Consider the following 24,302-nt stretch of genomic DNA (forward strand, 5'->3'; position numbering starts at 1 on the left):
AAGACCGACCTGCATTTAGAGTCATACAGCACAGAAACAGGCCCTTCACCTCACTGTCTATGCTGATCATCAAGTGATCCCATTTTATTCTTCCCACATTCCCATCAACTCCCAGATCGTACCCTCACCTAATCACCAGGGGTAATTTACAGCAGCCGGTTAACCTACCAATCTGTGTGTCTTTGGGAGGTGGGAGGAAACTGGAGCTCCCGGCAGAAACCCAAGTGGTCACGGGGAGAGCGTGCAAACTCCACGCAGAGAGCACAGGAGGTCAGGATTGAACCTGGGTCACTGGAGCTGCGAGTCAGCAACTTTATTAATCTGCACCACTGTGCCACCTGTATGTAGCATCTTTACGTAGCACCTTGTACAACCTTCACCCAATTGTAGTCAGTCTTGTCATATACAAAATGCAGCAGAAATATTTGCTCAGCGGGCTCTAACAATCAGTGGGAAATAGTCATACTGAGATACAGCATGGAAACAGGCCCTTCAGCCCATCGAGTCTGTGCCAATCATTAACCACACATTTGAATATTGGCCAGGACACTGGGGAGAACTTGATTTGAATGGTGCTATGGGATCTTGGGAGAGGGCAGAAGAGCCTGGTCTTGTGGACTTTACTCCTTTGTCAGTATCTCAACTAAGAGGCAGCACCTCTGACACACTGATGCTTGTCAGTGCTGGAGTGGAGCATTGGCCTGAAAGCTTCATGATTGAATATCTGGAGTGAGACTTGAACCCACCGATCTCTGACTCAGAGGCAAGAGTGCTAACCACTGAGCCAAAGCTGACATCATTAGGTACCCAGCCTTTAGCAGAAATGTGAATAGGAATTGGGAGTGGTGAGAATGGGGAATTGCAGTGCTGGGTTCCAGTGATCAACACATTCTCTGCAAATACTCCAAAATATGTTTATACATTGAGGTGAACAGCCTTCCCCTTGTATTGGAAATTCTATTCATAGATTCATGACCTATCTTCCCCATTTCAATAAATGAGCAACAGCTTTCTGAAATGCATCAATAACCAACCCACAATACTTAGAGTACTGAGTCTTGAAGTAAAACCGCTATTGAATAGACTATGAGAATCAAGGGGTCATTTAATAGCTAGAATTGATCATGTTATTCTGAAAAATGAATTTTAAATTGCTTTATTATGTCACAAAAATATTGCAAACATTATTATTACGCTTCAGTTAACTGATTAGGAGAAAAATTTGAGTGATTTAATTAGTACATCAGAATCAACATCTTGTTACAAAGAAATTATCTTGGATTTAAATTACAATAAATTCAAATTAAAATGAATAATCTTGCAATTAGGTGGATAAAACTTGAACTGCATCTGGATCACAATGAACACATTTGTATATAAGCCTATATTGTATAAGAAACTTAAATTGTGCTGAGCTACAAATGGTAAATGTGCTCTGGATCTGTCCTGACCAACTCCCTGCAGCCACTGCTGGTTCTTTATATGCTTAACAAACTCCTCTGTTTTCCATCTCTAGCCTTTTAAATTTGTCTGAGATTCATCATGGATTGTAGAGGTAAAGTATCCCAGTCCAACTGTTTGCAACTTCCATCTCAAACCCCTCTCACCTTCCTCCTCCTCTTTTTACCTTCAATAACCAGTCATTCATACAAAACCAGTGCTTATTTTTTTCAAATTATTTCACACTGATGTCGCTTCCATATACTTTATATCCTAACATATTTCCTTATGACATCGAGAGAAACCAGTTCCAGCCCATCAAATCTATGCTGGCTCACAAAGCATCCTATTCCTCACTGATTTTCCCTATAACCTATTCTCCCCACATTCCCATTAACTCCCTCCTGATTGCACCATTCATCCTCCCCTCCATGGACTCTATCTTTACCTCTCGTTGCCTTGGTGAAGCAGCCAGCATAATCAAAGACCCCACCCACCCAGGTCATTCTCTCCCCTCCCCTCTCCCATCAGGTAGAAGATACAGGAGCCTGAGGGCACGTACCACTAGGCTCAAGGACAGCTTCTACCCCACTGTGATAAGACTATTGAACGGTTCCCTTATACGATGAGATGGACTCTTGACCTCACAATCTGCCTTGTTGTGACCTTGCACCTTATTGCACAGCACTTTCTCTGTAGCTGTGACACTTTACACTCAATGCACTCTGTACTAACCCAATGTAACAGCACTGTGTAATGAATTGACCTGTACGATCGGTATGCAAGACAAGTTTTTCACTGTACCTTGGTGCAAGTGACAATAATAAACCAATACCAATACCAATCTATCTGAGGGGAAATTTACAGTAGCCAACTAACCTACCAACCCACATATATTTGGGATGTGGGAGGAAGCTAGAGTATCCAGCAAGAAACCTTTGCAGTCACAGGGAGAATATGCGAACTCTACACAGACAGCATCAGAGGGTGGGATTGAACCAGGATCTCTGAAGCTGTGAGGCAGCAGCTCTACCAGCTGTGCCACCTCGTCACTTTGTATTCCATGGGTTTATTAATTTCATTTTATACCCACTCCCTGAGCCGGTTTAAGAATCCTTGGAATAATTTCCAAATTACTGGTAGTGGTTTGCAAGCATTGAGTCAGAAAGGTGCCACCTCAGTATGTACCTAAAGCAGGCAAAATAATTTCACTGCCTTTCAGTGATAGACTGAAACCAGAGAGTTCAGACCAAGTGTGGAAATCAGGTGATGTTGGGAAAGAGGCAGGGACAATTAGTAGATCTGCACACAGGATATCTCAATCCCTATTTTTAAATCGTAGATTCTACGCTTTAGTTTTATATTTCTGGATACTTTTCCTAAATGTAAGTACTTAAAGAGACAATCATGTTTTTGTTTGGCAAAATGATGCAGTGGAATGTTTATTCTGAGTTTACTGTGGATGCTCCACCTACTCACTTAGACAGCCAGGATCCTATTTTGAGCTGGGGACACCACCCACCGCCCCCCCCCCCCCCCCCCCCCCCCAGGCTCCAGGACAGTGTAATCCCAGCAACAACTCTGCCAGCGTTATCTGGCTATCCTTCTCATTGTTTGTGGCATTCGCCGCACATAAACTGGGCTCTCCCTGCGCAGCACTTGGAAAATAGCTGAGAGACTGGCAGGTTTTGAGGTTGTGAAGAGCGATCTATAAATACAAGGTTCTTTATTCTAAAATTAAGCTTTAAGTGCACTAGAGGCAGAGTGGACTGGTGCGCTGATTTACTGATTTGGGAAGAAATTTATTTCAGCCAATTGACATAACAGTGACTTTTCCAGCGAATATCGACAGTATGTTAGAGGCAGTGAGACCGGGCAATGGTCGGTCCAATGTTTTCTCGTATCGTAGGCAATGGACCTGTTGCAGACGACAATCCAATTCTATTGCCATTCAGGCAGGGTTTAATCTGACCAGGTACACGCCGCTTTTCTGTCAAAACCCGTGCACAGAACCCGGGGAAGAGCGTGTGCGTAAACACTTGTGAACATTCAGAGAATGAAGTTATTGGTGCTGAAAACTAAACACTTTTCCAACTGCTTAATATTCCGAGGCGCGCCGTTAAAAAGTTGTAAAGAACAGATTTTAAAAATAAATTATTGTACACCAACAGACACAGTGCTGATATTGGCCACAACTGAAAAGGTTGACAAAGTCTGTCCTCTTTTAGCAGCCACTCGTTCCTGCCTCTGCCCTGCGAACGCTTACGGTGCAGAGCGAGGGCTGTACTCTGCAGAGTGAAATTTCCCATCCGATGAGATTTTGCCCTTTCCTTACGAAAGTGAACGTTTTGTTGCTCCCTTGTATCCCACAGAACACGCCTCCGCGTAAAACATGGCAAGTAGGCTCAGAGACACTGTGGCCAACTTTACCACAAAACGGGCAGGCTTTAACTCATGTGGTCCGCACCACTGGATCTGCGCATCGGCGCGTCCCGGCTTTTGTTAGTCAGACTCCCTCTGTTGAGACCAGTCACTTGAGATGAATTACAATTACCAATCTCTATGACTTGCAATTTTTCTACCATTTATTCGATTTATTTACTTTGGGCGTGGTTCCTCCTTTGCTCCCCACATCATCCCATCTCTAACTCCTCGTTAATGTAATTTCTTGGGATCCTTTTGTGCGCTTGTGCCGCTCCTCATTCCCATCCTTTCTGAATCTATCAGTTGTTGGGTAGAATTATATCAAAGTCTATTTTTTCCCCATTTTAATATATTGCCCGCACTCATCTTTCATTTGGTTTGACCACGTCCGTTTTACGGGGAAGGTAAATTTCTGTCCCCGGTATCCCTAATCCTGCATTTTCGCGAGCCCTGCGACTCCGGGTTGATTCGCCGCAAACGCCCAGGACCGGCGACAGCAAAGAGCGAGATTTCACGCAGTTTCCAAAAGAGCCGTTATCTCCAGATCCAGTAAGTGTCCGCTCCTTCCTCAAGTGACTTCCCTGCTACTCCCAGCCGTCACCCACCCAGTTCCCTTCTATTTATTTACTATTTGTGGCGCTACTTCTTTCCTCCCCACTCCCCACACCCTCTGGCACTCTGAAATCAATATTTACCTTTCTCCCGGCCACCTCCACATCTATTTTCTCCCACTCTGTCTGCTCTCATCTCCCCGACCCCCGAGCGTATTAGCTTTCAGACGTTGCAACTGCTTTATTCTCTGATTGCTTGGTCCTGTATGTTGACGTCTGGCAGACCTTTTCCCCTAATTTGGTTCGGTCTCTGGACTCCCCATTTGCCACTATATCGCTCCACTCCCTACTACACACGCACGTTGAGTTTGACCGCTCCGTCTCCCCATCACCCACTCCCCATCCCCACGGAAAGCCAGCAAGCGCCTTCCTTGTCTTGTTCTGACCCACAGCGTCCCCAGGAGTCCTGTTGGAGAATTTCCCAGGCAGCTGAGTCTGATTTCCAATTAACTTTGCGCCGTGATCAACAACAGAAAATAACCATCTCCAACCAGGATCAGGATGGGGGCAGTGTGAGAGAGAGAGAGAGAGAGAGAGAGAGAGAGAGAGAGAGAGAGAGAGAGGCGGGAGGAAAAAATACCACAAGCAACCTTTCAGACTAACAAAAAAACCCTCAGCTTGGACACAGAGGAACTGGTAACGGAGGAAAATAACAGCGAGAGGCAACCTCCAAGTGCATGGAGGATGTGTCCACTGATAAGGTCCTGGACGTTATTCGCCTTATTTCTTACCGAAGGTAAGAGGGTTTTTTTTAATATAGTGATACATGCAAGGTGAAAAGTTGCAAGAGAGATTGCACTGAACGGTGTAATTTCACCTTGGGAAACTGACATGGGATGAATTTCACCACGGGATGGAAACTTTGCAGGATTTTTGTTTAGTGTGGAGTTTGTTTTATGTGTAAGGCGGTTGCAAAATTAAACTTTGTTTAACCTTCGCTGACATGGCTCTTCCGCAAACAGGAGGTAAAGCTCCCTTCCCGTCTAAAATAAATAATCAAGTTGCCAGTTCGTGGTGATGGAGACACCGCATTCAGCTCCGTCGCTGGTTCTGTCCGTCTCTTGGCTGGCGGACTCGCCGTCTGCTGCCGGTTCCCCCAACTCTCCTTCATTGAGGATGAGAGTATCGCTCCAACATCAGCTGCAGTCACCGAGATGGTCTGAACTTGTTATTATGAGCGCGGTCGGGGAAGGGGAATTCGGCTGTTGAATTATCTGTTGGTGCTAAAAAAGAGGAAATTTTCGTGGATGGAGAAGACAGAAACTACAAAAGAGAGGCGAAAAGTCTAAAATGAAAGTAGCGCAGACAGCACAATCTGTGGATTTAGATTCCGAATTCTCCTGACCGTATCGCTTTGAAATGTACCAGGCAGAGAAATGTAATGATCCAGTTCTGACCATTGTTAAAGGCCGGTTGGTTAACGGTGATGAGTTCCATCAGCTGAAGCTTAGCCTGTCAACACGGGAAGGGGATCAGATTCAGAGGCAGAAACGGCCAATGGTGGAGATCTGAAATAAACGTAGAATATGTTGGAAGTACAAAAGTCATCACCAATAAGAAGGAAAGGTCCATACTTGGGGTAGACTGTACTGTCTGAACAGTGGAAGTTCTTTTCCCGGGTGTTTCTGACTTTTTGTGGATGTTGAGGGCGATTTGTCCTGTTTTCAGTGAATTCCCACCGTTGCGCAGTTGGACATTTGAAAACTCACATTGTGCCAGAACCTGTTTTAGAGATTGGTGTGTAATGCGTTTGCAATTAGACAGGTGTTGAATGTTATTTCAGAAATAACCGAGTATTTCAGTATTGCAATGATATGATTTCCGCTGCTCCTCATTGATCCGTAGTATTAAAGATTCGCTGTTTCAGATGAATGTTTCCTGTCACATCGTGAAGGGATATGAAATGTGGATCTTACATGTTCAGTTGTATGTTGAATATGTCGGTATAATTTACGTCGTTTATAGAAAATAAATTAACCAGGAATTATTGGAGAATATACTTCAAATTGTTGATCTGGCTGAACATCACACAACCTAGTCTTTTTAAATTTTTGCTGTTGTACATTGATATAAATATGATTCCTGTTTTCCTTTTGGGCAGTCAACTATTCCTCGGAAATAGGGGAAATTTTCTGTGTCTGTTTGTTAATATTGTTATGGGGGAGCAAGGACATCCATCGTCTCCCACCACCATAAACCAATTACTACCGGGAAAATATTTATTTAAACAGAGATTTCAAAGAAATGTTCAAGCAAATGTTTATAATAAGTAGTCACACATTAAATGGGGCTTCCTTTCACACAATGGACACCTATAACAGAAAGGAGAAAGTTAGACTTATACAACACCTTTCATAACCTCCAATGTCCTAAAATGCTTCACCAACTGTTCTGTAGCTAAATTTGCCAATGGTATAAAATAGAAGGGTTAGCAAATCGTGAGGAAGACCAACAGAGGATACAAAGGGAAAGAGATGTTATGCAAGTGGCCGAGAACTTATTAGATGGAGTACAACATGGGAAGATCTGAGGTTGTCCATTTTGGAAGGAAGATAAAAAAGCAAATCATTATATAAATGGAGTATAACCACAAAATGTTGGGGTATCTAGAACAAGGTGCAGATAGTTTCAGAATAAGAGTTCACATATTTCCGATGAAGAGGAGAAGGAATCTCTTCACTCAGAAAGTGGAGAATCTTTGGAATTCACTATCTCAGAGAGCTGTGGGCGTGGAGCCATTGAATATATTCAAGGTGGAAATTGACCGACATTTAAACTACAAGGAGTCCAGGGGTATGGGAGCAATGGGAAAGTAGCATTAGGCAAAGACTGGATTACGATGAACGGCAGAGCAGGCTTGAAGGGCTCACCGGCCTACACCTGCTCTTGTTTCTTTTGTTTTAATGTACTTAATGAAGGCTTTTTAAAATATAACTTCTATTATAAAGTAAGAAGTGCAGAAGTCAATTTATACACAGAAATCTCCTGCATAGAGAGAAATGACCAGATAATTTTAGTTTGGAGATATTGCCTGAAAGATGCATACTGGCTAGGAGGCTGAGGAAAGTCCCTTTCAATTCAGTGAACAGCACAAGTCGATCTCGGTTCAATTTTTCATCCAAAGGATGACACCTCCAACAGTATAGCGGTCCCCCAGCAGTGTGCTTAGGTAGTGAGCTTGAACTCACAATGATCTGATTAGGACACCATAGCAGAACCTTAAACCTATGCATTGGGAGCACTTAAAAGTTTTGGATGAGCAGTGGAAGGAATGTACCACCTCACAACATAGCCCAGGCCACCCTGACCCCTCTTCCCCTTCATCCCTCCGCCCAAGCTGGCCTTGGACCAGACTCCATTTTTTGATTAAGGAGATGGGTAAGAGTGGGCTGCAACACCCTGGCAGTAAAAATGTGTAGGAGCACAGGAATGTCTCAGCTGCATCTTTAAACATGTTCTTACAAAGCTGCTCTAAATGCAACACCATGCATGTCTGTATGCTGATAAAAGTCTTGTGTCTAGCACACGCCTATCATGCACCTGACACCAACTGTAACAACCTTAAAGAGGAGGTTTACAAAGCAAGTCACTGCACTGGAGTCTAAACCTAACAGTCACCTGCAACCTGCAGTTAAACTACTAACGGCCTCACCTTTGTTTATTTAAAACCTAATAGCTTTGTGGCCTTCATCACAGCAGAAAAATGAACCATTATGGATTTAAGAGAACAAACTTGCATTGATTTAGAGGCTTTCAGATCTCCAGTCTTTAAAAAAACACTTTGCAGAGATGAAATGAACTGAGTTATATTTCACACTTGGTTTATACATGATTTGAGAGGCAGTGGAAGCAGATTGAATAATTAAAAGAGAGCTGGTTAGCTACTTGAGGGGGGCAAAATGCGGGAATCTGAGGAAAGAGGAGGGGAGTGTTGAGATTCAGAGAGCTGGCACAAACAAAATGAAATGATTGGTTCCATTTTTTGCTGAAAGATTGGATAAGTACGTTAGAATTGTGTTCACTGTTATAACTTCAATTATTCCATTAGTTTTAAAATAATGATCTGAAAGAAATTATTTTGGATAAATCCTATTGCCTCTCATTGTACCACTGATGCCTTGCTTCTAGCTTTAACTAAGAAATACCTACTTCCATGCCAAGAAGAGGTAATATGCCTCAAAAATCTGCTTTGGCTATGTCACCTACAATGGTTAAGATGCAAGATGGAGCTGGAGTGTGGCGACTCGTTGCAAGCTGCTCTCTGCAGATCTACTCATTATAATTATTCTACTCTTTTAAATCTACTACCTCAATGCACTGGTGTGATGAAACGATCTGTACGGATGGCATGCAAAACTAAGTAATAATAAAGCAATTTTAGCTATTCATAGATCCTTCTTGGTTTACTTTGTCTGGAACTACTCTTGAGGATCTGATCTTACCAGACTGTCCTTGCGTTGATTTATTTACGAACTAATGATTGTTCTCTATTGAGAAAGGTATGTAAGGAACACAGCACTACTTCTAGCTTTAGATTCAGTCCTGCTGAACTATCTGCAATCTTCCTTCTGGCTACGTTTCAAATCAACAAAGCAGAAAACATTCATTTCCTGGTGATATTTCTGATCTTGATAACTTGACCTGTCCCCAAGGCAGGAGCCAGGCATTTAAAAGCAGCTGCCAATGACTTCATTCAGCCATGAAACTTTGTACCTTTTTGTTTTCATTTTCCCACAGGATGTGGATGTCTTTGGTAATGCCAGCATTTATTGTCCATCCCTAATTGTCTCCAAGGTTTTAAGAGTCAACCACTTTGCTGTGATTGGAATTACTAGAGGCCAGAATGTATAAGGATAGCAAATTCCCTTCCCAAAAGGACATTCATGAATCAAATGGACTTTTACTACAATCTGAAAGTTTTCTGGTCTCATTACTGACACGAGTTCTTTAATGACTTGAATTTAAATTCCCCAGCTGTGTGTCATGGTGGGATATTGAACTCATGTCTCAGGATGCTGGAACTTAACCTCTATACCAGCATACCCCATGTTGTTTACTCACACAGTGCATTTTGAAGAGATGCACTGGGGATTGATCAGGGCAGATCCACTGTTATCACGCCAGTTGTAATAAAATCTCTTTGTGCTATCTAGTTTTATGCCGACTTCATAGTGATGATGGTTACTATTTTGTTTAAACGGAAGCACAGTTGTGAATTATATTACCATTATTATCCCTTGGGGAGGAGGTGTTGTCCATTCATTATACTTTTACTGCACACACCTTCACCTTTCTGGTGACCCTCCTAGTCCACCTACACTGAGATTAACCCAACCGCACTTTTCCCCCTCCCTGAGGTAATACACCAAGAAGCAGAACAACAGAGATATCTTTCTAAACTTTAGGTCTTGTGCCTCCCTAATCCCTTTAACCTTAGTGCAAATAGTTTGTTGCTTATTTTCTGGTTAGCATGCATTGTGTGGATCACTGCAGGTGAGTCAATTACCAGATGGCCCAGAATTCTGTTAAAGAGGCAGAAGATGACGAAGCAGCAAGTTGTGATCTAGAGTGCCCTGGATCGAAAGGTAGTGGAAGTGGATTCAATAGTAGATTTCAAAAGAGGATCAGATGAGTACATAAAGCAGAAAAATTGAAGGGAACAAGCAAGGAACTTTCAAAGTAGACCACTCTTTCAGAAAGCTGACAGACAGAGGCACTTCAGACTGAACAGCCCCCTTCTGTGCTGTATCATTCTACACACATGCTTCTTTGAGAATCCATCAAACCTGTTCCACCAGGACATTATCAGCACTTCAGGGCTAGAAAAGCCCTCGTTGTTTCATAGAAAAGCCACAGAGGCAGTCTAAAATTTATCCACAGGTTGCTATATCATCAGGTCCTGTCATTCTGATATGTTAACTGGCACTTCACTTTAGTTGTTGTTTGTGGGATCCAATATCATCTGATGTAAGACAAGAGCCATTGCACTTCAAATGAAATGAATCAGACTTATTATCACTGATATATGATGTAAAATATATAGTTTTGCAGCAGCAGTACAGTGCAAAGACACAAAAATCTATAAATTACAAAATAAATAGTGCAAAAAAAAGGAATAATGAGGTAGTTCATGGTTGTGTACGAAACCCTCAAACATGATGAGGTGCTATATTAATGCAAATATTTTAATAATTAACTCAAACCCTTAAATATGCTTCACAATTTCGCACTTTGTCCTGTCTTAAGAGAAATGTTAAAATATTTTAATTTATCCACTGCTGAATATTTCCAGAACCCTCTCCTGCCTTTGTGGGCAGGATGTAAAAGAGTTGAGTACATTTGTCGCAAACAACATTATAATTTAAATAAAGGTCACATATCTCAAAATTGCAGTAAATCAATCAATTTCTAAATGACTGAATGGATTTTTGTATGTACACTTTATTTAATAACTTCAGTTGCTCTAAAGTCATTGTGGGTTAGCTTGGCCTAATCTCTTTCACTCACAGCTCTGTGCTGTGTTTCTGCTGTGGTCGTCTCCGTCAGCTGTGGCTCAGTGGGTAACACTCTTGGCTCTGTCAGGAGTTATGATTTTCTAATCCCACTTCAGACTCTTGAGCACGGATATCTAGACTGACATTCCATTACAGTACTGAGTGGCTGCTGCATTGTCACAAGTGCCAAGTGTCACAAGTCACAAGAAGGAATCCGGTGGGAGAGGACAGTAGACCATGGAATAAAGGGAAGGAGGTGGGGAATAGATGGGCAGATTATGAGGGTGCGGGAGGGGAAAGAGAAGGGGTGAGGGGCGACGGAATGAGGGAATATGAGGTGTTTCAGGTTGGAGGAACAACACCTCACATTCCGCCTTGGTAGTCTCCAACCTGACGGCCTCAACGTCGATTTCTCCAACTTCTGGTAACCCCTCCCCTTTTCTCTCCACGTTTCCTCCACCCCCTCTTTGTCTTCCCTTATTCCTGTGGCCCCCTCGCCCCTTCTCTTTCCCACCCCCCCCACCCTCATGACCTGCCCATCTATTCCCCACCTCCTCTTTATTCCATGGTCCACTGCCCTCTCCTATCGGATTCCTTCTTCTTCAGCCCTTTGCCTCTTCCACCTATCACCTCCCAGCTTCTTACATCACTCCCTTTCATCCCTCCTCCCCCACCCACCTACCTCCCCCCTCTCACCTGGACTCACCCATCACCTGCCAGCCTGTGCTTCTCGCCTTCCCCTGACCACCTTATTCTGGCTTCTGCCCTCTTCCTTTCCAGCCCCGACGAAGCGTCTCGACCCGAAACATCGTCTGTTTATTTCCCTCCATAGATGCTGCCTGACCTGCTGAGTTCCTCCAGCGTTTTGTGTGTGTTGTTTGTATATGTTATCAGTGTGACAAAATTAATTCACAGCTGTTAACTACGTATAGCCAGATATAAACACTGTGCCCCAATAAGGCTCTTTACATGGTGGAAAATAGTGGGTCCTTTCTAGTTTGTGCATATTTCCCCCTGTCTTACCCCCTTTCACTTCTCTCTGATCCCCTCTCCTCAAGTGTTCCACTTAAATTTCTCTTTTCTCTACTCCTCCATCTATCTTCCCCCTCCCCCTCTTCCAATCTGACTACTAATGCAGGCAGATGCCCCGATGTGAGGAGGTGATGATGAAGACTGACACGGCTTGGCTTGTTGTCATTATACCCTTCACCCTCCCTGTTCCCGAGACACCCCTTTAAAAAAAAATGTATTTATCTAATAACATACCCATTCCCTTCTGCAGTCAACATTGATCGATAAGGATAGTGTTTTAGTGAGTAATGTGGGCAGAGGCAATGAGGAGGGAGTTGGTCAGCATTGAGTCAGAGACAGAAAAACATTTTCATTGTACTTAACGTTGCCTGTGTAGTCAGATAACAAGAGTAGTCAGATAGTGAATGCTATTGTTGCATAATTAATTGTGGAGACACATTGTCCAATCTTTAATATTAGGAGAGGGATAATCTTTGAAGCCGTATTATTGTTTTCCTCAAAGAATGTGGCTGGATTCGGATCTGCTTGTTGTGCATGCCAGCCATAATCTGATTATGGAACAAGTCTGAGGGGTTGAATGGCCTGCTTCTGTTTCAGTGTGTTTAAAGTAATAATGCTGTGAGGAATTCATCCTGTGACCTTGGACAAGGTAGTCCTCGCTCCTGCTGTTGTGTCCTGGGTATTCCCACTGTTAGGCATATCAGTCAATTTCTGTTCCTCTCAATTTCAAAGGTCCAGAAATTAAAGATGGTCACACAGTTCTCCAGGTTCCTGCAGAGGAGGTGAGGCAGAGAGAATCGGCCATCCTCTCTGCTTCATTGTCAGTCTTAATATCAACAGTGCATAGCAAATGGCAGACAATAGCTCCGACTAAATGAATTACAACATAATAATTTAATCTCAGCCATCAGTTGAATCATGAGCATAAAAGTTGAGTCATGTGTGAATGTCATTGAAACCTGGTCTGGAGTCTGTACTGCGGATACCTTGCTGCTGCTCAGGGAGGGCAGGTGTTACTTCAGGAGGTCCCCTACTCCTTTACCTTCAGGTGTAACAAAAATGTACGGGGATATATTTTTTATTTATTTATGGGATGTGACCCTGACTGACAAAGCCTGCATTTATTTCCCATTACTAAGCATAATTGAAAAGGCTGTGGTGAGCTGGTTTCTTGAACGGCTGCAGTATGCATGGTGAAGATGCTCCCACACTATTGTTAGGTAGGGAGTTCCAGCTAACATCAGATTAGTTTATTGTCAGTGAAATTCCTTGTGCAATGAAATTCCTTGTTCACGTGAAGCTCGCAGAGTAAACAGTAGATAAGATAAGATATTTATTTATTAGTCACATGTACATCGAAACACACAGTGAAATGCATCTTTTTGTGTTACTGAGAATGTGCTGGGGGCAGCCCGCAAGTGTCGCCACTCTTCCAGTGCCAACATAGCATGCCCACAACTTCCTAACCTGTACATCTTTGGAATGTGGGAGGAAACCCGAGCACCTGGAGGAAACCCACGCAGACACGGGGAGAACATACAAACTCCTTACAGACAGCGGCAGGATTGAACCTGGGTCGCTGGCGCTGAAATAGCGTTACGCTAACCGCTACACTACTGTGCTGCCATATATGGTAATAATAAACAAAACAACAACAACATGATGAGTGCAAAACAACAGGAACGACAGTCAGCCCACACACCTGGATGATCAAGATCCCCCTGTAATTTTTCATGACCTACACTGCCTACAAGGCTAGCTATTTTTGTATCATCCGCAAACTTACTAACCACGCCTTGTACATTTACATCCAAATCGTTTATATAAATTACAAACAACAAAGGTCCCACCACCGACCCCTGTGGTGCACCACTAGACACAGGCCTCCAGTCTGAGAAACGACCCTCGACCATCACCCTCTGCTCCCTAGCACTGAGCCAATTATGAATCCAATCTGCTATCTCCCCTGGATCCCATGCGATCCAACCTTCCAGACTAGCTTGCCATGAGGGACCTTACTAAAGTCTGAATAGACAACATCCACTGCCCTACCACCATCTACCCTCTTGGTTACCTCTTCGAAGAACTCCAAGAGATTTGTCAGACACAACCTCCCAAGTAAAGGGCAAGAGGTTTAGAGGGGATATGAGGAAGAATCTTTTCACCCGGATGGGCTACCTGAGGGGCTGGTGGAGGTAGGTATTCTTATAATATTTAAGAAATACCTAGACAAGCAATTGAATTGCCAAGGCATAGAAAGCTGTGGGCCGACTGCTGGTAAATGAGATTAGTATCAATAGGTATATAATAGTCAGCATGGATGTGGTGGGTCAAAGGTTGTATGAATCTTTGACTTTATGCATGTCCACAGATTATTAAAGATCATTAAACAGGTAGGTAAGTCCCTTAAGAAACTATATGAGATTCTCTAAGACACAGGATACAAGACCATTGTAAAACCCTGTGTTCAATCCTGACCTCTGGTTCTGTTTATGTGGAGTTTGTACATTCTCTCTGTGACTGCATGGGTTTCCTTCCACATCCCAAAGGCATTCTGGTCAGTAGGTCGATTGGCCACTGTAAATCGCCCCTAGTGCGTAGGTGAGTGGCAGAGTCTGCGGGTAGTTGATAGGAATGTGGGGAGAATGAAATGGGATTGGTCTAAGATTAAAGATCTGATACCGTTTGAGTGGGTACAAAGGAGACTCATGACAAAAGGTTGCCAGTGCTGGTGAATTATGGTTAGGAGAGATTGTCTTGACTGGGATTGCTTTCTTTGGCACAGCGGAGGCTGAGGAGAGATTTAAATATTTTTATTGATTTTCAGGATCTGGGCATTGATGGCAAGACTGGTGAGAGGCAAGAGCTCTCATCACATTAAAAAAAGTGCTAGGTCATCATGTGACATGCTGTACCTGAAAGAGCCACAGACCAAGAAATGGGAAGTGATATTAGGGAGGACTACACTTTGTTGGCATGACCATCATGGGTCAAATAGCCTCTTCTGGTGCCTTAAAGTTCTGCAGTTCACTGCTAATAAGATGTAGTGGTGAAGCTGTAAAGTGAGGCTTGTTAGGGTTGGGAGCTGAAGTGCATACAGTGTCCGCCCCGTTATTGTAACCATGAAGGGAGGGCACAGGAACAAGCAGGAGCACAGCCTTCCCCATTAATTATTATCAAGGATACACATGTCTGTATAATGTGTGTCCAATTTAAATTTGAATACGGGATGTTCTCCTGAACTGAGTCACCACATTGATGGGTCTGAACCCAGAGTCCAAACCAGGGAAGGATGGCAGGTTCCTCTCTCTGAAGGACATTAGTGAACCAGATGGGTTTTTAATAGCAAGCAGTAGTTCCACGGTTTCCATTCACAGAGAGAAGCTTTTGTAGTTAATTATTTTTCCTTAAATTCCCCAGCTATCGTGGTGGGACTTGAGCCTGCATCTCTGCTCCTATGGTCCAGAACTCTGGAGATTAGACTGGTAATTTAGCCACACGTTACCGTACTTGTAACTGCTGTAAACCCCCTGCATATGGTTGTGGTGATCATGCTGCCATTGAGATTGGGCATTGTTTCTAGAGTTTGACATGTAAGTGTGTCAATCATCCATAGTTTTAGTGGGTTAGGAAATAGTTCCAGTCTTAGTTCTGTCGTTGGGAATTGTACCAGTGGACATTGTATTATCTGGTTACTGCTCCCATGTCTCTAGGTGAGAAAAGCTGCCCCTCCATGGGTAGAAAATGTCTGGTTTATTACAAAAAATTCTCCAGTCAGTAACCCAATGTGAACAGAATTAAAAGTAATAGTAAATAGTTATGAAGTATAGCAGGTAGTGACCTTTATTATATAGAAGAGCCAGACCTCATAATTCATCGGCAACAACAGTCAGAGATGAGCTATGTAGGCTTACTCATGAACAGAATGTAAAATGGATTCCACCCCTCCCCAATACACATAGAATATATAATTAGTACAAGTGTCCCTGTCAGATTTATGTTTTTTTTGCTATTTATTGATTTTTTTGAAGGGCTCAGAGTACTTACTGACATAATTGCAAGGTATTGGAATGCAACATTTTGTTGCATTGATCTGCATTTTATCTCACCTGAGACGGAAATAATAGAATTGGTCCAAGGTATATCCTTTATTTATTTATTCCCAATAAATCTAATATTGCTCAGGAAGATATGTTCAGAACAGTGGGATAAGATGGTAAATTATCTCCACATGACAATGCAATAAATCACAAGGATACGAAAGAGGCACAATGTCTTTTATCTACACATCACCATGTCAAATTTCTCGAATCACCTCACAATATACAATGAGTTACTTCAAAGTGCAGTGGCTATTGTTAACTAGGCAAATAAAGGAATTTTTCACATCCAGCAAGACCCCACAAAGAAGAATGAAGTGGGTGAATCAGTGTTATTGGTGAAGGAGGAGCATTTGCCCAGATACCAAGACAACTCAGCTCTTTGATTGGTTGACATGAGAACCAGAAGCAACAACAGACTTGACCTCCCATTGAAACGAAGGCACCTGCAGCACTACAATTCTGAACTGGAGTTCTAGCTTAAGTAGGGTTCCAAAAATTTGGAGTGGAGTCCTACCTTCATTCCATGGGTGAGGACCTTACCAGGAAGCAACCCATGGCTAGGTACAAGTTTTTGTGTTGGTTTAAAGAAATAATTCTTCCACTGCCCACTTACTCAACCCCACCACCGCTCCCCACTTGTTCCTGAATTAACAAAAAAATCAAATCAATTGTTGTACGAGCAGATGGATCTACAATTTTTCCCTAGATCTCCTGGAGTTCTTCTATTTAACTCCACTATGCACAACAGGTTTCCTGTCTGTGATACATTACCACACCTGTGAACTAGTTAGGGGAATAAACTGAACAGGAAAGTGACATACAGCATTAATATTCCTCTGAATGGGCTGGAAAATGTACTAAAACTCCCAAGAATGGATAGCCGTTGCTCAGTTAGATAACCTTTTGACACATTTACAGAAAACATCTTGCATATATTGGTGATAAAATTGCCCTTTGTCCTCCAGCAATTGCTTGAATCTAGTGGTGCATGGGCTGCCCATCCACTCCAGGAGAATATAATTTGACCCTCACAACCCAATTCCCTATTATCAAAGGCTGTCTAATATGGCACAAGTTGAGATTGTCAGTGAGGAGGCCCATAGGGATTAATGCTTGACTGGTGATGGGAGAGTTCTTCAAGGGAGTTCTTCTTGAAGATCCAGAAGATATCATTAGGTGCTACTTAATGCATACTCTTTCCTTCCATCCTGCTGCAACCTTTCCTTCTACCATCTCACTGAGCACGTCTCAATAATTGATGCATGCGAGCTCTGAAGAATGTAATCAAAGAACTGCAGCCTTTGGTTTTTGCTTTAATGAAATAAACAGCTCCTGATTAGAAAATTAGGGTTTTATTTTTTCCCCCTTAAGATCCTATTGTAAATGCTTCTCAATGGTCCTTGTGCATTTTGCTTTAAGAATGTAATGTGTATACTATGCATAGGATAACTGAACAATTAAATTTGTTTGGTACCGGTATTGCTTTGTTATTGTCACATGTACCGAGATATATTGAAGAGTTTTTGTTTTGCATGCCATACATAATCACATCGAGGTAGTAAAAAGAAAACAGAATGCAGAATATGGTGTTGCAGTTACAGAGAAGGTGCAGTGCAGGGAGACAAATAAAGCACAAGAGCCACAGCGAGGTAGATTGAGGGGTCAAGAGTTCATCTTTTAGCATGTGAGAGGTGCGCTCAAGAGTCTTGTAACCATGGGATGGAAGCTGTCCTTGAGTCTGGTGGTTTGTGCTCTCAGACTTTTGTATCTTCTGCCTGATGGGCGAGGGGAGAAAAATGACTGGAATGGGAGGGGTCCTTAATTATGTTAGTTGATTTCCTGAGGCAGTGGTAAATGTGGACGGAGTCAATGAAGGGGAGGTTGGTTTGTGTTATGGACTGGGCTGTGTTCACAACTCTCTGCCATTTCTTGTGGCCTTGGGCAGAGCAGTTGCCACACCAAGCTGTGATACATCTGGATAGGATGATTTGTATGATGCACCTATAAAAATTGTGTCATCTGGGTCATGCCAAATTTCCTTAGCCTTCTGAGGAGGGCATTGGTGTGCTTTTTTGGCTGTAGTGTCTATGTGGCTGGATTAGGGCAAACTGTCGGTGATACTTATGCTTAGGAACTGAAGCTCTCAACCACCTCCACCTCATTTGTTTCTGGATGGTTAATAAAATACACTAGTTGGTAAGGTGACTGGGCATCACAGAAGCAGAAATAGAAATGCAGGTGGCAATGGACATCTCAATGTGCAGACAGCTGCAGTTCATTATAGAAACAGAAATTTGATACATTTGACTTGATTTTTGTAACTGAAAATACTGCATTTTCCCCACATAATGATAATAACTGCAAAACACCCCAAACTGCAAAACAATAGCCCCAAAAATTCAAATCTTCATATGTTAATCTATTTATTACGTGTTTTTGTGGAATATCAGAAAGTATTAGACTCTGAGCACTGAATAACATGAGTTAAAGACTCCAAAAGAACAAAGCAAAATGTCACCATGTAACTATTTTTGGGAAAAAAAATGTCTGGGTATAAAACCATTTACCAATTGGTTCTGACCCTTTTTGTACTCCTGCCCAACCCCGTTTGACCGTGTATCAGCTCATAAGCTGTTGTTTAAGGAGGTTAATTTCAAATAATTTGGTGGGGAGAATGGAGAGAGCTTGGCCTTGTTCTAAACTCTTGATTGTGCTTTCTCCTGTGTGTCCAAAGCTTACAAATTACAAAATGTTTTGTATACCAATGCTTGTTCAAAGCGATTCTAAAAGCACGAGTTACCTGTACGTCTTTGCAACGTGGGAGGAAACTAGAGCACCCGGAGGAAACCCACGCAGACACGGGAGAACGTACAAACTCCTTACAGAAAGTGACAGGAATCAAACCCTGATCGCTGGCTCTGTAATAGCGTCGCGTTAACTGCTGCTCTAACCGCTACGCTACCATGCCGCCGCCGTGCCGTGCGTAAAAAAAAAATGAAGTGAAGCTTCTCGCACACATTGGTGAGTGTGTCATTGAAAACATATTAAATTTTCTGCCCATAATGACTGCTGTCAATGGGACCATTGGATTGAATTAGTTGGAAGCATTGGCCTCATTGAGTTAGATGACTGAAAGTTCTAATCCCATTAAAGTCATGTGTCCATAGCTGGGCCAACACAGCACTGCATTACGAAGGACATTTTCCATCACCATAGGTGCTGTTCTTTGGATGAGACATTAAACCCTGGTCCTTTTTGTTGATTTGCATTGTCAGGAAAGATTTTGTGGTATTACTCAGAGAGTGGTGAGTTCTCTCCACAATCAATGCCACCAATAACACATTAACTGGTAGTTTATCTCCTTGATGTTTCCAACATCTTGCTTTCAAAAGATGTTACAAAGCTTTTGAATGGTCACTGCAGTTCAAAAAAACTGATTGAGTAAACAGAGACAATGACAAGATGCAATTTTTAAAGTAAAGTGCCAATCCATCTTGACCATTTTATAAAGTGTGCTCAGTAATATCAATTGAGATCTCTTGACAATCATAGATTTTGAAAGCAGCAGCACAATTTGCAAACTATTATTCAAGCCAAGAGCATAAGTAGAAGCAGGAGGAGGCCATTTGGTCCCTCAACCCTGCTACCCCATCCAACAAGATCCTGGGTGATATTGTCCATTGTGTGTACCCCAGAATTGTTTCCCTGTATACCTGGATTCCCTTAGTATGCAAAAATCTATCCATCTGCCTTTCTCCTCCTCTTTCAAATGGAAAGGACAAATAACTGCAGGAAAGGGATGTGTTAAAATTATATGTTGAGGTTTGATAACTAGTTAATGACACCTGGCTAAGTTAACTGGATTTTTTCAGTCTTTGGAGAAACAAGACACTGCAGATGCTGGAATCTGGAGCAACAAACAATCTGCTGGAAGAACTCAGCGGGTCGAGCAGCATCTGTGGGAGGCAAGGAATTGTCACCGTTTCGGATTGAAAGCCCTGCAGGGGGGTTTGCTTGATATGCAAGTTCAGGGCAGGAGCTTCCAATGTTTTGAATATACCGATCCACTGAGCTTCTGGTGTAGAGAACACCAAAGATTCACAATCATCAGACTGAAGTGATATTTCCCCATCTCAGGCAAATTGGCTAACCTTTAATCTCAGTATTATGGCTTCTCATTCCAGATTCACCAGCCAGAGAGCCATGATATCAGCCTAGTGGAAAAAACAGGGGAAGCCACCATTGTAAATATAAGCAATGCATGGACCAAACCAGTCAAGCTCATGATGACAATTAATACTTGTGAATTATTCAATAAATCTAACTATTATATCATGTTTTTAAAAGACATGAAAGAACACTATTGTAACAATGCAACCTCCTCTACAGATCAGTTGGTACGAGTGCATTAACATTAACAATAAACCATGAAAACTGGGGTTCCTATCCCAGTAGTTAATGTGAAATTCCATGCAAATTTGTAGCAAGGGATAACATGAGTCATACACTAATTATAACTGATTAATTTTTCAGTTCATCTCTATTATTTTGGGAATCTTCACACAACATTTCACAGTATTTTAAATGTCAATGTGATACTATTATTATACATTGCAAAAATTGCATTGACACCTTTGATTGATGGATAGCTACTACACGTTCAGGTTATCTCACAATGGTAGAGGATTGTCTTGTGAAAACATGGAGTCCCAGTAGTGCTGGCACCCTTTATAAAAGAATATAATGAGGAAAAATGTGAGGTTGTCCTCTTTGGTTTAAAGTGTAGAAAGCAGAATATTTTTAAATGGTTAGAAACTAGAGGAATTGTTATTTAGAAGGATCTGGGTTGTCCCTGTAAATGGATTATAGAGTATTTATGTACAGGTGCAGCAAGCAAACAGGAATGCAAATGGTTGGTTGTTATTTCATGAGGGTTTGATTCAAGTGTAAAGATGCCTTACTGCAAATATATAGAGCCCTGGCAAGACAGCATTAAAAATATTTTGTACAGGTTTGGTTCCCCTACCTAAGGAAGGATATACTTATGACAGGGGGACTGCAACAAGAATTCGCCAGATTGGTTACCAGGATGGAGCGCTTGTCCTGTGAATTGGTATTGGTATGACTGGGTTTACATTCTTGAGAGTTTAGAAGAATGAGATGTGATTTCTTTGAAACATACAAAGCTCTTGGATGGCTTGACTGAGTGGATGCAGAGATAATGTTTCTTCTGGATGGAGTGTCTGGAACCAGGGGTTATAATCTCAGAATAAGGGGTCGGCCAATCTGCAGGTCAAATGAGGAGAAATTTCTTTTCCCAGAAAGTAGTGAATCTTCAGAGGACTGTGGAGGCTCACTCACTGAGTATATCCAACACAGAGATTTTTGTATGTTAAACAATCATGTAGTTGGCATGGGAAACAAGCATGAGGATAAGAGATAAACCACAATCTTCTTGAGTGGAAGAGCACTGGTGAGGGCCAAATGGACTATTCATACTTCCTTGTATTTTCCCATTTAAGCAATTAAGGCATGTTCAGAACAGTACACTGAAGTCCAAAAATCACAAGCGTGATCAACCTGAGGGGTTTAGAATATCTTGGAAGAGGATTAACAATAGGAGGGATCGATTTGAAGTCTGCAATCTGATTGAAAGGATTTAGTTAAACCACATCAGTGAAATTAGTAATGTCTATAGCCATCATTACAATCCCCAAATTAGATTACTGCCTTTTGAAACAAAGTGAGTGATAATAATTCTAGTTAATATTTTTGTTTAGTTTGGGTTTCCTCACATTGATTGGAGGGGGACAGCTAATAACTGATCCATGGTGATAATTGGATTGAGGGGTAAATGAATATAAACAAGGCAAATATGCAAAGACAGCAGAGTTTAAATACTGGGAAGTTCTACCTCGGAAAGTAACATCATCATGTTGTCAATGAAGTTTTATGAAGTAAGAATATTGTTCAACTATTATCCAAAATCCAACTGTTATCCATCACACCTCTTTCTTCTAAATTCTCAAGAATGTAGACCAAGTCAGCTTACCTTATTTGAATTCAGCCTTATTGAGGATGGCAGTACTAAAGCCTGAGTTCAGGGTGATTCAACTTAAATGGCCAAACAAAGTTGTCTTGATAGTTCCGAGTTATCAGTATTATCAACCATGAGTTCTTCATCTACTTGCTGTGAAGCACACCCTGTGGGAAGTCCATCAAATTATGGGAAACGGTTGTCTTCCCAAGGGCTTAACAATGTTCCATTGTTTAAAGTCACTCAAGTACTCTTGACCCAGATGTCTATCCTTCAACAATACTTCCTCATTCATGATGAAATTTGGAAAACTGAATTGGGGTCATAAGAAGTCCCAATTGACATCATGTGAGAGAGATCTGTTCTAAGTGCAAGTCAGATCTGGATATTGTGTGGGTTTGAACTTGCAATGTCCTATCAGCACAGGCCTATCTTTACAACTGAGAGTGGACTACAGCAGAAATGTGCACCTTGAATGCTGTACAGATGCATGTAAAGTATGCATTTTTATTGCATCAGTTACAACTTCATGAAATCTCAAAACACACTCCCAATGAAACACAGTTTGGCCATTCTTGTAATGCAGGATGATTATTAGTGAAGTTGTTTGAAATATAAAAGTTGATATGGTCTCCTAGAGAATTCCAAGTTTAGATAATGCCAAAGGAGCGATTACTTCCATCTGAGAGGATGGACAGGACCTGGGTGAACAGTGAAAGCTCCAACAGTGCAGCACTCTGTCTGTAGTGCACTGACATACCATCCTACACTATGTGTCTGGAGTGGGGCTTCAATCCATGACCTCGTATCACATGCAAAGGACCAAAGTTGCTGCATGTGAGATGACAGGTGTCCACCCTTCGCATTTGATTTGAATTTTATTATGACTCATGTTGATGTCACTTTCTTTAGAGGTCTCTTCTGACCATTTTCACTGTGGAGCAATAACTGTTCACTGGGACACATAATCAAATTAAATTTTGACCTTGTCATTTAATCTTTTAACCTATTGGTTATTTCCGACGCCTGGACATTTTGAAGTTATTTATAAGCAGTGTTTGACAGAGTTTTATTTAAAGATGAAGGTTTCTTTTTAGATAGTGTGGCTTGAGTTATTCTGAGTATGTAGAATTATGAGTTTAGATTTATTTTTAAACCACGTTGGGCCGGTTTATTTTTGAATCTTTGATTTTGGACTCTATTTTAAACTCACTTTTCCCTGAACCCTTCTCAAGGGTGAATAACTTTCTTGTCATGGGGAGATCAAATATTTAAGTTTTCTTTAATTATTGCATCTCATTTGCTGCAAACTCCTCCAGTTGTACAATTCTTTTCCTACGTATTGGGTTTAAGTGCACACCATAAATGTTGAGTCTACAGCTTGAGTACTGAGTACAATTCTGACCACAACATTACAGGAAAGGTGCAGGGTGTGCTGCACTGGAGAGGTTGCAGAGGAGATTCATGAGGATGTTGCCAGAACTGGAAAATTGAAGCCAGGAGAAAAGATTGCATTGTTTCCTTTGGAACTGAGGAGGCTGAGGGGAGATTTAATTGAGGTATATGAAATTATCCAGGACATGCCCTCTTCTCATTACTGCCATCGGGGAGGAGGTACAGGGGTCTGAAGACCCACACTCAACATCTCATGAACAGCTTCTTCCCCTCCGCCATCAGATTTCTGAGCGGTCCATGAACATTACCTCGTTATTCCATTTTATTTTGCACTATCTATCTATTTATTTATTTATTTATTATAGTAGTTTTATGTCCTTGCACTGTACTGCTGTGGCAAAACAACAGATTTCACGACATACAAGTCAGTGATAATAAACTTGATTCTGATTCTCTGGGAACTCGGTAAAGTAAACAGAAAGGACATAATTAGTGCAGGATGGGGGTCACATACCTGGAGGCATAAATTTTAAGCAACTGGTTGATGGATTAGTATAGGGATGTGGAGAGTTTTTTTCCACTCAGAGATGGTAAGGATCAGGAATTCACTGCCTGAAAGGGCAATGGAGGGAGAAACCCTCATCATATTTAGAAATGGCTTGATGACCTGTCCTGGGCCCAGCACAGAGATGCAATCATAAGGAAAGCGTGTCACCATCTTTACTTTCTTAGGAGGTTCGGATTATCACTGAACACTCTAACAAAC

General features: G+C 41.9%; 1 protein-coding gene across 1 annotated transcript in view; it reads left to right on the forward strand.

Annotated features, from left to right (window-relative positions):
• Positions 1 to 5,126: 5,126 nt before the first annotated feature.
• Positions 5,127 to 24,302, forward strand: part of ret (ret proto-oncogene receptor tyrosine kinase) — a 104,865-nt gene continuing 85,689 nt past the window's right edge. Inside the window, 1 exon segment of the mRNA XM_052041534.1 lies at positions 5,127 to 5,211. The gene's annotated coding sequence lies outside the window, so the exon portion shown is untranslated.

Source organism: Pristis pectinata, chromosome 30 (assembly GCF_009764475.1).
Source record: "Pristis pectinata isolate sPriPec2 chromosome 30, sPriPec2.1.pri, whole genome shotgun sequence".
NCBI lineage: Eukaryota > Metazoa > Chordata > Chondrichthyes > Rhinopristiformes > Pristidae > Pristis > Pristis pectinata.